The sequence below is a fragment of the Camellia sinensis genome, chromosome 13 (assembly GCF_055761805.1).
Source record: "Camellia sinensis isolate YWXY chromosome 13, ASM5576180v1, whole genome shotgun sequence".
NCBI classification, from domain to species: domain Eukaryota; kingdom Viridiplantae; phylum Streptophyta; class Magnoliopsida; order Ericales; family Theaceae; genus Camellia; species Camellia sinensis.
The window spans coordinates 39,608,550-39,616,534 of record NC_138973.1 but is presented as its reverse complement, the minus strand read 5'-3'; the positions used below and the strand labels follow the sequence as shown (position 1 = coordinate 39,616,534).

General features: G+C 31.9%; 1 long non-coding RNA gene across 1 annotated transcript; it reads right to left on the bottom strand.

Moving 5' to 3' along the window:
* Nucleotides 1-2,284: 2,284 nt before the first annotated feature.
* On the bottom strand, nt 2,285-3,335 carry LOC114314857 (uncharacterized). Its single transcript, XR_014348749.1, has 2 exons — nt 2,914-3,335; nt 2,285-2,665 (listed from the first exon to the last, which is right to left on the bottom strand). It is a non-coding gene; the product is annotated as an uncharacterized LOC114314857 (long non-coding RNA).
* Between the last annotated feature and the right edge of the window lie 4,650 nt (nt 3,336-7,985).

Sequence of the window (7,985 nt, the reverse complement as noted above, 5' to 3'; positions counted from 1 at the left end):
TACACTCATACACTCCTCTCTCTCTCTCTATCCTAAGGTGTGCGCTAACTTGATCGTCGGAAGGTTTTTCCGGCCACACACCGCCGGGTAGCTCACCGTTATTTGCTCGCAGGTGACCGAATAAAAGTGGAGCTTGGAAGAAAGGAGTGCGGGCTTGCCTGAATATTTGCTCCCCGCACACATATAATTTGAATTTTGTTTTTGTGTTCCTTTTTGCAACCACAAGTTTCTCTCTAGATCTAAATTCAAACGCAATTATTGAAAGAAAAATTATTAATAAATCTTAATAGTTAGAATTATTGAAAGTTAGTCTTAGTAAAATCGTCACTAAAATTAATTTTTTGTGACGATTTTTTGAATATATCGTTAAAAATTAACAATTAGTAATTTTTTTATTATATAAATTATCGCTAAAACTTACAATTAATGACAGTTTTTTGTAACAAATTTTTTTAAACTATCGCTGAAAATTAAAAATTAGTAACGTCTTTTGTGATAATTTTTTAAACTGTCGCTAAAACTTATAATTAGTGACATTTTTATAACAAAAATTTTAAACTATTGTTAAAAATTAATAATTAGTGACTTTTTTTTAATAGTGTTTGATGAAATATACCATTAATTAGCACTGGATCTAATGGACAATAAATCCACCTATTAAAACTTATAACATAAGTCTCCCATTATTGAATTAGTTCCATCTTTCATTTAAAAGAAGGGAAAATAAGCAATAAGTCCTATTTTGTTAGGTTGTTTGGTATGATAAATATAAGTGCACTTATTTAGATAAGTGTACTTCTGATCACATAACCTCTCTATTTTTTTAAATATATTTTCTTAAAAAATCAAAAAATATACTTATTTAGATCATTCCAAATAAATCATATTTTTCATAATATGGACAACTAAATCATATTTTTCATAATATATTTTTCATAAGTCGTATCGAGTTTCAATATGGACAACTAAATCATATTTTTCATAATATATTTCTAAAAAGTTCATTACTCTATAATGGTAGATGTTATCTCAATTTTATCCCTTATTTAATATGAAAAACAATTTTATAAATATTTTTGACAAAATAATATTTTTTAATTGTACAAATTATGATATTATAGTTAAAAAAATCATAAATCACGATGAAAAAATTATCATCAAGTTCTATTTTGTTTTGAAAATTACTATTGAGTTATATCAAAATTTAATATTAACAAATAAATCTTTTATTTTATTTTATAAATTGTTATAAAAAAATTCTATTGTTCATAATAGTATATTTTATTTTAATTTTATCTTTTTCATTAAAATATGAACAAAAAACTTGATAAATAATTTTAATTTACTAGAAATTTTATAATTAAATTATTTTTAATTGTTCAAATTAAATGATTTTTCATAAACTAAACTATAAGTATAAGATTTATAATTTTTACAATTAAATTTTAAATTTCAATTAAGTTAAAATTATTTATAAAATTGTTGTTTATATTAAATAAGAAGGTTAAGATTGGAGAAGATACACCATTATGAAGCAATGAATGTTTTGGAATTTTGTTTTTTTTTATCACGAATAAAATTTAATTATCCATATTAAAGTTGATAAAATTCATTAATAATTAAAAAAAAAAAAAACAAGACATTTTTTTTTTGGGGGTGTTGTTTTGTTTTGTTATTTATTTTTTGTTTTTTTATTTTTATAAATGATGAATTGCAAAACACAACATATTATTTGAATCATCTCTAATCTCTCAACTACTGACTATCTATCTAACCAATGTGTCAATATTGTCCCACTCAGATTTATTACTACTATGAATGTTATTGATTAAAAGTATTATCTGAATAATGTTACATGATATTTCAAAACTATTAAATAATTACTTGTGTTTCATATGTGTTGAAATCTTTATTGTATAGAACAAAAAAAAGGGTTGGGCTCATGTCTTGGACCGCTAACAATCTTTTGCGAAAAAAATTAAGAATGACGATAGGTTGTTAAAAAAAATCTTAGGTGGGGATTACATGACAAAATCTCTGTTAATCAGTCTTACAATAGATTAATGGAAGAGTTACATTACAACTTGATTAAAAGTATAAAAATCTGATTGTTACAATTAAAAAATGAGAAATCAAAATGTGATTTGATATAAAATGCAATAGTGCCAAATGTATTGCACCTTTATTTTATTTTTCAAGAAAAAGAAAAAGACAAATAAAAATCTTCACAATTATCAATGATTTTAGATAGGGAATAGATCCACCAGGTGTGCCAAAAATTATGTTAAGCAAAAACTTAATTTTAACCGAATATAATTTCACTCAACTAATTATGTTTTTGCTTGTAGTTTAAACAAATCTTTTCATTTTTTCCCAACTGAAATTGGGTTGCGGAAAAAGACTAAAAAAATTACAATTTGATTCATATCAAACTGTCCAGTTTGGTTTAGTTGTTTGAATGTTGGGTTCAGTGCCAATTCACATAATAGGTGCACTGCGATTAGGAATAGCAACGCGCTGGGGCAAGGCTGGGATCACACTCTCCATCCCTGATTCTCGATGGTCGAAATCCTCCCGTCCTCCGCATCAATCCCTGATGGGGACCCTATCTCCGTCCCCACCCCTGCCCTCTAGCGGGGATCGGGTTTTCCCGACCCCGAACATTCTTCGGCCCCAAAAAAAAAAAAAATGATGAGCATATGCAGTAGATAGAGCAGCAACAACAACAGAGCAACAACAACAACAAGAGATATCCTAAATGATCAACAACAATAGTAGATAGAGCAACAACAACAACCATCACTAAGCACATCCAAATATCCTCTGTCAATTTTTGGATTAATAGATCAAAATTGAAAGAAGAAAACACAGATCGATTAGTAGTTTAACGAGAGAGAGAGAGAGAGAGAGTACCCTTTGAAAATCGGTAGTGAGGGAGGAGCGAGCGAGCAAGCAGTGAGGGAGAGGAAGAGGGAGAGAGGCGATTGCCGTGTGTGGGGGAGCAGTAGCCGACGGCCGTGTGTGTGTGAGGAGAGCAGTGAGGAAGTAGCAGAGCAACCGACGGTGTGAACATAGTAGTTGACGGTGTGAGCAGAGCACAAAGAGAAAGGCGATGATGTGTTGGTGTGAGTAACCAAACCCTAAAATAAGCCAACAAAGAGACACGCATACATATATATAGATAAGGTATCCTCAAAAAAAATATATAGATAAGGGTATAATCGTAATTTTACTTTGGGAGAACGGGGTGGGGTTGAGAGCGGGTTCCGTCGAACCGAGTTCAAATTGTCATTCTTAACTGCGATCTGCAATTTAGTTCATGAATTTTTAGACACAATTTTGATTTGAAACGGAATTGAACCATTTATATATATATATATACACACATCTAACTTATTTATCACACCTAAAGTACATGATTAGAACTCTACCTGTATATTGAATCTCATACCCCTTAATAAGGTCTCCTTAATATTTTAGTTTAAAGTTAAAAATTTATTAATAAAATTAAAAAGGCAATAATCTATATTTAAAAATTAAAGATTCACTTTTTTTTTCTACTTTTTGCATGTCTTTTTTGTAAAAAAAAAATTAAAAAATTATTTTAAATATATTAATTTTTTTACTTTATATTTTAATTAAAAAATTAAAAAATTATTAAAATAATCTATTTTGAAACGAAGGCGATGGCGATTGTATTGAACAATGGTTGCTTGACAATACTCTGATTTGTGAGTTGGACAATTTGGTTGTTTAATTGATGTTTGAAAAATGCGGGCATGTTTCCTTTTCTTCTTTCATTTTGGAAAAGGAAAAGTGATGGATAGTTTCTTTTTCTTCTTTCATTTCGAAAAAAGAAAAGTCTTTATTTGTGAGTAAGAACAATTTGGTAGTTTAATTGATGTTTGAAAAATGCGGGCACATTCTTTTTCTTCTTTCATTTTGGGGAAGGAAAAGTCTTGGGATCTCATAATTAGATTTTCAGAATTTACCTAGAATAAGATTAAGTTTGGCATGTCTTGAAAAAGACAAAAAGTCAAAAAGTCACTATCGTATTTAAGTCACATCATCTTATTTAAGTCACATCATCTCTCTAACACATCACTTCAAACCCAATCCAAACTCAACCCATATTTCATAAAAAGTCAAAAAGTACACTTATTTAGATCATCCCAAACAACCTATAAATAGGTGTGGTGGAGCTTAAGGGCTCGCTTGGTATAACTTATATAATTTATCTTTTTATCTTTTTTCATCACATTATTTTTTTATTTTTTTATACATTTTTTCGTAAAAAGACAAAAAATACACTCTTTTAGGACACCTCAAACCAACCCTAAATTAATAAAGTGTAAGATTTACGAGTGAAATGAATTTAAACAATTAATTGTTGTTTCCAGATGAATTCTAGATAGATAATTCTAGATTTATAATATTACTATTTTGAAAACTGACAGCTGATTACTGTTTTTGAAAAATGTCAATGACTTCATGTTGCTTTAATGTTTGAAAAATGATGCGTTTTTGTTGATATTCGATGTATTGAACAATCTTTTGTGAACAAATTATGAATGATTAGGTTGGGGTTACATGACAAAACTCCATTAATCAATTTTACAATAGATATTAATTGAAGAGTCACGTTACAACTTAATTAAAAGTATGAAGACTTGACCGTTACAATTAAAAAAATGAAAAATTAAAATGAAATTTGATATAAAATGCAATAGTGCCAAGTGTATTGTATTTTAAAAAAAATTTATATAAAAAAGACAAATAAAATCTTCACAATTATTAACGATTTTAGATATGGAATAGATCCACACGGTGTGCCAAAAATTATGTTGAGCAAAAATTTATCAATTTCACTCACCTAAATAATATATCATGGGTTCATAGAGCATCATTATCAAACTCATAGCTATTTTATGGCACAAAATCATAGAAATACATTTCATGAAACTCAATTTTTGATTAGCTACTTTAATTGAGTATTAAACCATTAGCTACATGTAGCTAGGGAAAGATGACTCAACAAATTATTTAAGGTAATAAAATACTTAAAATATTATATCTATCATTTAATCAATTATTATTATATTAATAATAAACAGGCGTGGTGAAATCATTAAACTAATGCAATTATAATACATGAGGAAAAAAAACATAATACGATAAATTAAGAAAAATTATTTATAAACAAAATTTGTATAAAAAGCTGAATCACAGTAATATAATAGTTTTGAAAATATAAGTTAGAATAATAAGGTATTTTAAATTGAGATGAACGGAACATAAAGTGTCACATCATTTTGTGTGGGGATATATTTTCTGAGTACCAACACGTGGCAAGGTGACGTCGACGTGTCAGCCGAGGTGCCACGTGTCCTGGTCGTGACGCCGAAGTAATCTTGGCAAGGCCGAGGTTATCTCCGAAGATATCGGAATCCGAGATAAGTGGATAAGGGACAAGAGTCCTACAATGAAAAAGGAACTCAACCTGGATGAAGGACAAGAGTCCTAGAATAAGAGAAGACTTCAGTTTGTATTAAGATAAGACTTTTAGAGAGTTTATTCTAATCTTACTGGGAGTCCAAGATTAGCGGTAATCCTGAGTCCATAGAAGTTAGGCTTCTATTGGGACTAGGTTTATGTTGGCTATAAAAGAGAGGCACCCCCATGGGTCTAAGGTATGCTTTTTAGGCTCAAACTTGTGAGTTGAATACTTGATTTATCTTTGAGAGATATACTGACTTGATCGTCGGAGTGCCCCCGGGTGGTCGAAACCGCCGCGAGATTCTTGTATTTCTGTTGCAGGTCAGTCGGGTGCCATCTATTCTGCCGGTACTCTCCAGCTGGTTACTAAGCGGGCAGTGTGGTCAGAAAATCACCCACACAATTTGGCGCCGTCTGTGGGAAAGAAAGAAGAATAGATGGCCAATGACGGACAGAAGAATTAGACTGGAGACAACACTCTTGCTGGGAATAGGAGATCTATCAACCTCGATGTTGAAGGGGACAATAGCAACACAAAAACTCGTGACCAGAGTCACGGAGTGAAAGAAGCCGGCCAGGAAGGTGACGCACCAAAGACAACAGATCGAAGCAACGAAGACAACCTCCAGGTATGAAAGGATAGATACCTGCGGAGGAACGAAGACCCTTCCAGAAGGGATGCAAAGACAGGGGGCATGAGCGCTCCCAAGGAAATAACATTCAAATATAGAAGAACTCATCCTGAGTGAGCAGATCCCGGATTCCAGATCCTGGATCCCGGATCCGAGAAGACATGATCTCAGCCTAGACAAGTAGGCCTGAGAAGACGAGAGCTCAACCTAAGTGAGAAAATCCAAAATTCCAGAAGATAAGATCTCGGCACTTGAGTCCGAGAAGAGAAGAGCACAATGAGCAGATCTCAGATCCCAGAAGATAAAAAGGAAACACACAAGATTAGACTAAAGTTGGCCAGAATTGAGAAGTATGCTAGGGCTGAGGAAGACATGCCGGGAACAAAGGCGCCGGAACAAGAAAAGAGAAACGGCTCGCCGATGCGAGGCCGAAAATCAAACTCAGGTTGGAGCCAAGTAAAATCAATAGAGAAACCAAGGCCGACAACCTCGGCTTGAATTCAACCTCGGCAACAAGGTCGAAGCTACATGTATGATGAGAACTCAAGTGGATTTTAAGTTCACACTGGGGGCGTAAAGAAGAAGAATGCGTTTAACACTTATTGAAATTTGTAGACAATTTACAAGTTGGTTAAACGAAGATGATGTTTAACCGAAATTAAACCGAGATAATGTTTAACCGAAATTAAGCCGAGATAATGCTTAACCGAAGTTAAGCTGAAGATGATGTTTAACCGAAATTAAACCAAGATGATGCTTAACCGAAGTTAAACCGAGATGATGCTTAATCAAAGTTAAGCCGAAGATGATGTTTTACCGAAGTTAAACTGAGATAATGCTTAACCGAAGTTAAGCCGAGATGATGTTGAAACTTGAGAAGAGTTTACAAGATTGAAGACTATGGTTCCTTATCTTCACTTGTTGAAATTTGTAGCAATTTACAAGTTGAAGTTAAGCCGAGATGGTTCCTTATCTTCACTTGTTGAAATTTGTAACAATTTACAAGTTGAAGTTAAGCTGAGATGGTTCCTTATCTTCACTTGTCGAAATTTGTAGCAATTTACAAGTTGAAGTTAGGCCGAGATGGTTCCTTATCTTCACTTGTTGAAATTTGTAGCAATTTACAAGTTGAAGTTAAGCCGAGATGGTTCCTTATCTTCACTTGTTGAAATTTGTAGCAATTTATAAGTTGAAGTTAAACTGAGATTATTCCTTATCTTCACTTGTTGAAATTTGTAGCAATTTACAAGTTGAAGTTAAGCCAAGATTACTGTTTCTCTTCGCTTGTTTAAATTCGTAGTAATTTACGAGTTGAAGCAAAGCCGAGGTTATTGCTAAACACTTGTAGCAATCTACAGGTTGGTTAAACCAAAGAAGATGCTTAATACTTATTGAAATTTGTAGCAATTTACAAGATAACGTTAAGCCGACATATGATCATCTGTTGAAATTTGCAGCAATTTACAGGTTGAGGAAAAAGCTAAGTATGTTGTTTAAACACTTGTTGAAATTCGTAGTAATTTACAAATAGATTATTATTTAACACTTGTTATGTTAATCCTTGTTGATCCTTGCTACAGTATATGTTAATCCTTATTGAAATTTATAGCAATTTACAAGTAGGCTAGACCGAGATCACCATTTAAACACTTGTTGAAACTTGAGAAAAAGTTTGCAAAGTTAACATTGAGTAGTATATGTTTCACACTTGTTAGAATTTATGGAAAGTTCACAGTTCAGTATCTTGCCGAAGTAAAAGTTTTGTAACTATTATACCTGAGGTATGTAACCCCGAGAAGATTGCACAAATGAGGCAAAGTATGAAAGGCATGCAAAATATTCTAAGTATAGAATCAT